Source organism: Athene cunicularia (assembly GCF_003259725.1).
Source record: "Athene cunicularia isolate RWA chromosome 5 unlocalized genomic scaffold, athCun1 chr5_part2, whole genome shotgun sequence".
NCBI classification, from domain to species: domain Eukaryota; kingdom Metazoa; phylum Chordata; class Aves; order Strigiformes; family Strigidae; genus Athene; species Athene cunicularia.
In genome coordinates this window covers 10,881,648-10,888,449 of record NW_020799102.1, presented here as the reverse complement: position 1 = coordinate 10,888,449, position 6,802 = coordinate 10,881,648, and positions in this window count along the sequence as shown.

Below are 6,802 nucleotides of genomic sequence, written 5' to 3'. Positions count from 1 at the left end.
TCCTACAGAACAGCTTGCTTTGCCTGCCTATTTCCACACATTAGGAGAAGACCTTCTGCTGTGAAAACATTTCTTTGATCCTCTCACCTGCTAACATTTTCTGTCCTTTGTGAATTCCTCAGTTTTATACAGCCCAACACCAACATCTGGTCCTTTTGCTTTGATGTTAGACATTTTCCACTTTTCACTTCCCCTTTTTCTCTTGCAGAGAAGTTGGAGGAGCTAATGAACACTTGTAGCCAGCCTGTCTTCCCAAAGTGTTTCCCTTAGGCAGGCTATCAGGGAGGTTTTGTGACTGCCACCTTCCCTTGCTGGCAGGCACTTGTTGAGACACCACCAGGCCACTTTCCATGGCAGAGCACTTCTGGAAACCAGGGTTCACACTTGGGACTGAAGCGCCTGCTCCAAAGCTGGGTTTCTGCCTTGAGTAAAGGTACTTGCAGAATGTGCTACAGAGTTTGCTGTCACACTGCCCCAGCACCCATTTAGTTCTGTGTTTCATAAATTAAAAGTTATTTTACACGACAGGTGTGTAAATCAAAGGCAATCTGAAATACTAAAAGAATCTCTCCACTAGTGTGTGCCCAAGGCTGCACCCTAGGCCAAATAACTCCCTGGCAATTAATATTCAGCACACCCATGTGTTAGTTTCTGAAGAGTCAAAAGAAAGTACAGAAAAGGTAAATGCCTTTCATGGCAAACCTACTATCTAGAGATTAATTTCCCATAAATACATTCCTTATTCTGGGGAACTACAAAGAATAAAAGAAACAATGATGAATTTCTGTGGAGGCTGAAATTAGGTGTTCATTGCCTGCGATCTCTAGGGAGTTCATATTTATTTTGTTGAACATTTTACTAACACTGGGGAAATAGTCTCTTTTCCTAAACATTCACCTTTTGTCACATTGCCAAAGCTTTATAGAACAATGAATCACTCGTTAGTGACAGTAGTGATATTATTTCTCATTTGTAACATAAGCAGTTTTTCTGGTGCAAAAATTTCACTCACCTTATTAGTGATGTTGCAATGGGACCTAATGCCTGTATATTTGAGCATATGGTGAAAAAGTTCATGAAACTATATAAAAAAATCATGATTCCTTTGGTAAAATTAGGCAATACTCACACTGATCACTCATACCAATGGGACTGTGTGTATACTTGACAGTGAGATCCACATCGTAAATAGTGGGGAATTGCACAGGTGAAGACAAAAGTCCAGCAGGAACCATCTGAGTCTGCATCAGGTGAGGACAGAGGTAGCTGTGCCAGTGCTGTGAGGAGCTCTGTGCTCCGAATAGCAATGGGCATTGCAAGGCAGAAATCCAGTGACTTTACATGGCAGTAAAGCAGCGGGTGGAGGGTAGCTGGTTGCCATAGCTCAGTTAGACTTCCCTGAAGCCCCTTCTGAGGGGCCTTACAGAAGGACAGAAATAAATTTAAATCATCATGGCTTAGAAACAAAGAAAACTGTCTGAGAGATAGGAAGAAAGAGCAGGAATGAACCTTTTATTCTCATACCTGACAACAGGTGCAGTGCGGTGTGTAACATGGATGTGAAGCCCTATGTAGTTTAATACAGATATTAAAGAGGGGTGAGTTGAGACCTAGCAATTTGGCAGGTAGCATAAGGTTAAGCTGATCAGTCCAGACCAAGAAATGTCTGTGAGGAACTTGCAAAGGGTCCAAGCACAGTGTAAGCAAGGGTTTTGGGACGCCGACAACACGACAAGCAGAGTTCAATACAAGGCTCAGAAGGGTAAGTCACCCCTGCACTTCTCAGTTACAGGTTAGTTAGCTCAGCTCAGGCAAGTGAGCCGGGTCTTGCTCTGGGCAGGTCAAGGAGGTGGTGACTGCAGCAGCAGCTGCATCCCAGCAAGCCAGCAAGCATGGACAGAGAATGATGCCATGCTTGGATCTAATCAGCGTGATGGGTGCTGTGGGATACTCAGCTCATCCCAATCACTGCATTTCAAATGAATGTTGTGAGACTAGAAGATGGAGAGGAAAAAGGAAGAGGCAGGGAAAAACATTAAACTGGTCTCTTAGTAACAATTACAAAACTCATGAGAATTGTCTTACCAAAAAATAGTAACCTGCAGAATCAAGTGTTTCCCTTGTTTTTTAGGAACCAAAAGTAAATTAATTAAATAGAAGGTGGGCAGTTCAAATCTTACCAGAGAAATGATTCTTGGTGCAACATGTAGTTAGATAATTGATCATTTCCACTGCATACCTCTGGGAGCAAAATCTTAGCAATTTTAAAGGGGTTATTAGACATAAATGTAGATAGCAAGAGGTAAGGAGTATAATTGCTAAACCATAGATACTTTAGGAGTTGAGTTAGTCCTTATTAAAAGTGGAGAAAAGGATAGAACTGTGAGCTGGAACAGGTTATCCCCATGAGTTTACTGTCTATGCCTGTTGAAATACACGGTCCTGGCCATTTCTGGAGGCAGAACACTATAGGGGATAGATATATATATATGAAGAGGATACTCAATCTTGTCTGGCCTGACTGTGTTTATGTGACAATATTCCAACAGACCTATGAACCCTAGACCCGAAAGAAAAGGAGGGACTGAGGAGTGAGGCTTTTTGGCAGAGCAGTTTGTAGTCCAATAACGAAACAGCAGGGGATACTTCAGGTCAGTCCTGAAGTGCACTGCAAGAGCCATGCAGTAATAGAAGTCATCCATTATCACTCAGGCACAAATATTTTGAAAGTAAAAAATCTGGACAGGCTCGGAAAAGCTGGCTGGCTCATCATTCTGATGAGATTTCCATAGAGAAGTTACAGTATTTGCAAGGTTGCCAATTTTTAAGCAGTCCTCTCTCAGCCAATTTCTTTATTTCCCTCCCCACGCTACCAAACATGATTAGATCATATTATGAGCATATTGCCTGCCAAATTTCATCTCCAGTTAATCAAACTGAGCACTGTGGCCTTATAAAAGAATGTTAAACTGATTAACCTGTTTACTCTGTGCTTACAGACAGAAGGGGGAAAAAAAAAAAAGTCTCACCAACTTATTTTGGAGTACTATTTATTAAAGCATCCTGATTCATGTTTGTCTCCTCTTTTTGCAGTGGATATATCATACTTCAAAGGGAGAGGCTGTAAAAGAAAACAGTGGTTCCACCTTAGTTGTGATCACATGGAGGACGGGGATGATACAATACTAAGTACACTCCAGATAGCGGGGAATATGCAGATCTCTGTCATTTGCATCTTATTGTTCCCACTTATTTGTTTACACAGTGGTCCACATGGCTTCTTTTGGTTGAGAAAATCATAGAACATTTAAAGCAGCTCATCTGTGCTGGTCAGTAAAGCATTACTCTGCTAAAACAGCCAAGAAGGTCTGGCACTGAAGGCCGGGTCCTCACGTGGCACTTATCGGCCACCCTTCTGGCATCTGTACTCTGTAAAAGTAGGTTCACCTTATCTTAAGGTGATAAGATAACCCTTAAAAGGGTTCATCTTATCTGACATCATACATCCTAAACATCAGTGTTTACATCAAAGGTAGTAACGTAAGAATGCTTTCTAGTGCGTGGAGAAGAACAGAACACTCATCCTAATGCTGATTTTTAAAAGAGTGATATTAAATCACATACCAGGAGTTCCTAGTTCTCTCCATTTCTAACGAAGTAACTCGGATATCTACATACAATCATCTAACCTTTGGTGAGATGGATGCTACCCTCGTGTCTGAAATGGAAAACCCATGAAAGTGTACATGAAAGAGTTGCTATTGTGGGCTTCTGCCTAAGATCTCTTACTCATGATGACGTGTGTGATGTGTGTTTACAGCAGAGAGATAAAAGCTGCACTTGAAAACTAGTTAAGCATTTCGAGGTGCTGGTATTGGCTTCAGCCTTGAGATACTACTGTTAGAAGTTAATTGTCTAAAAGGAAATGTTTACTAGGTGGCTCAGGAAAGAGGCATAGTTTTAATATGCCAAAACATTTGGGAAATATAGCTGAAGACATCAACAAGAGAAGAATTTCCCTCAGAGGTCAGACAGCTGGATGTACTCAGTTGTTCTCCTGTCTTTGACAGTGGCTACTTTTGAAGGTGTAGAAAAGCCAGCTTTTGATAGTTATGACATTAAACAGTCCATACAGGAAATTTCTTCTTAATGTTTATTTTGATAGTGTTTGGGAAAGTCCTTGTTCATGAGCACATTTAATACAGAAAGAAATATTATATTTAATTTACAATTTTGCCTGTAGTCACACGGTTCTAGAAAATAAAGTTATTTGAAGTGGTGCACTCATATTAACTATGCCTGTATTGTCTGCAAAGGGTGGTCCCATGACTGCCCCAGAAGATGAACTGCCTACCTGCCGTAGGGTGAGCTTCCATCCATGGCCTGAGGTATGACTGGATCATCTACAGGATCATGTATGCCCAGGCCAGCCAAGAGGTAAGTCAAGACAGGCAGGAAAGGAAACAAAGCAGGCTCACAAATGCTCCAGAGGTTTCTGCTTCAGCATAGCATAGACACGGCCTTCAATTTCAGTTAAATTTGTATTGGCTAATCATCTGGGCCCTTATGGGCCTGCCCTGAAGGGCAGTGAATTCGGTGATAGGCTTTCCATTCACTTCAGTGGCTTTGGATCAAGATGTTTTGGATTAAAAATACATGAAAAGAAACCCAAAGCAAATGTCAGTGACCAAGAGATTCTCCAGACAGAAGGCAGTGACTGGATACAAACAGTGGAATTATGGACAGAACCAAATATATAGGAAAAATCCCCACAGTAATCAATACTCTTTTAGAACAAATGAAAAATTCACTACTGGGTTCCAGACTTCCATTCTGAGGTTCTTCCTGAAGCAGTTTAGACTACACAAAGCAGACTTTTCTGTGCAGACTTTTCTTTCCTTTCATGATTTTTTGTGTTATAGTGCAACAGGGGTTTGGGAAGGTCTCAGGGAGCCATGAATACATATTAGAAGTTTAAAGCTATGCTGTTATGAGGCACATGCTCTCATTGTGGTTTCAAGATAGAGAAATAATAACAAGGATGGAGAAATGTGGATTTCCTAGCAGGACGGAGTGTAATGGAATAGACTATTCCTTTCTTTTACTGCTTAAACTTGTAATACCAGAGTCCTGCTGGAGAAAACAAGAATTGCTATTATTTCTTTTCTACTCCTTTTTGTTGCTTCTTTCATATGAAGAAATGTTCAAAGTAATAAAAATCAATACCCTCTCTGTCAGCTTGCATGCCACTGAATGCTAACAGTCAAGGGGAGCAACAATGATGCGGTAAAATCTTTTACTTTGCTTCAGCTGAGTTTTTTTAATCTTTAAAGAGAACCAGCGGTGTTGATTTCTAATCCTGGAGGCTGCTACATAAATATTTACTAAAAACTCTGATACGCCTATTAACAATGAAAGCTGAAGTCTGTCTTATTTAGAAACTCCTGTCAGTCTTACAGTGTCTCTGAAGCAGCGGTCTGGTGCTAGTCTGTTGGTAATCCCAGTGGGAAATCTGGTCAGATGGAAACCATTTCTTTTTATTCCTGGTGTAAAGCAGGCAGCACACAGCAAAATGAGAGCCTCATTCCCGTCTGCTGCTGCATGATGACAGCAGTGCTCCCCACCTCTGGGGGTGCGGAAGGCCAGGCAGCCCGGGCACCCGGGCAGAAAGCTCTGTGTGACCCCTGGAACTGTCACTTCTCCCACTTTCATTTATGGTTATCCACTTAGACCTTCAGGCTTCAAAAACTTGAAAGGCTGTCAAGTGGCCCCACTGAATTCAGTGGGATTACTGGTTGAACCAAAGTTAAGCATGTGCTTAAATCTTTGCTAGGTCAGTTTAAAATACCATTGTGATCAGCACTGTGCAGTATCTTCACGGGTATTTTAAACAGAAGTCTTATGAGCTATGCAAAGTCTTCCATTAACCTGAATGAACTTTTTAGCTCACGTTTTTTTCTGTATAGTGTTTTTCCTTGATTAACAGCTTATAAAATCTTCTAAATCTTCCCAGGTTATATAGCTGTAAGTAACAGAATTATACTAAGGTTCATTTTTTGGGTGGTGTTAGATACACAGAGGGGGATTTCCTGAAAAAAAACATATGCTACTACTCACTGAGCATGCATTCCTGAAAAGTGCAACAACAGTTAGTGATCTGACAGACAGCAAAACAAATTTTCCCATAGAAATTAATGTAAGGGCTGTGGGTGGGACCTGTGCTTCAGAATTACTCCCAGTTTAAATACTGAGGGACTGTATGTTACAACATATGATCTTTCTGATTCATATCCCGATATCGCTGCCTAAAAAATAATGAAAAAAAATTATTAGGAATTTTTTTTTTTTTTAAAGTTTTTACGTGAAACATCAATCTGGCATGCCAGAGTTTGAAAATGACAAGGATGACATGGAGAATAAATATGTGGAAGCAGAATCACTGGGACTGTCAACTGCCACACTGATGTCTGATAGGGACAGAAGAGGTGGACCACATGCTTCTTTGCAGCAACTTGCTGTTCAGCACCTGGTTTTGCACTAGTTGAAGATGCTGATGACTTTTTTAAAAATAAAATTGAAGACATGACTGCATATTGGCCTGCGATTTTGATCAGTATATATTTTTATACCATGAGATCAAATTTTGCAATTCCCTGGTGACCTTGTCCAATTGGTTTCAGAATGGACTACTGCTTTGAAAGGTCTCAGCCACTTCACCTATTAGTTTGAACAATCTTGCTCTATCTTTCCGAATCATTATATTTTTATTGTCTTTGTGATCTTATTCAGGTTCCCCCCCCCC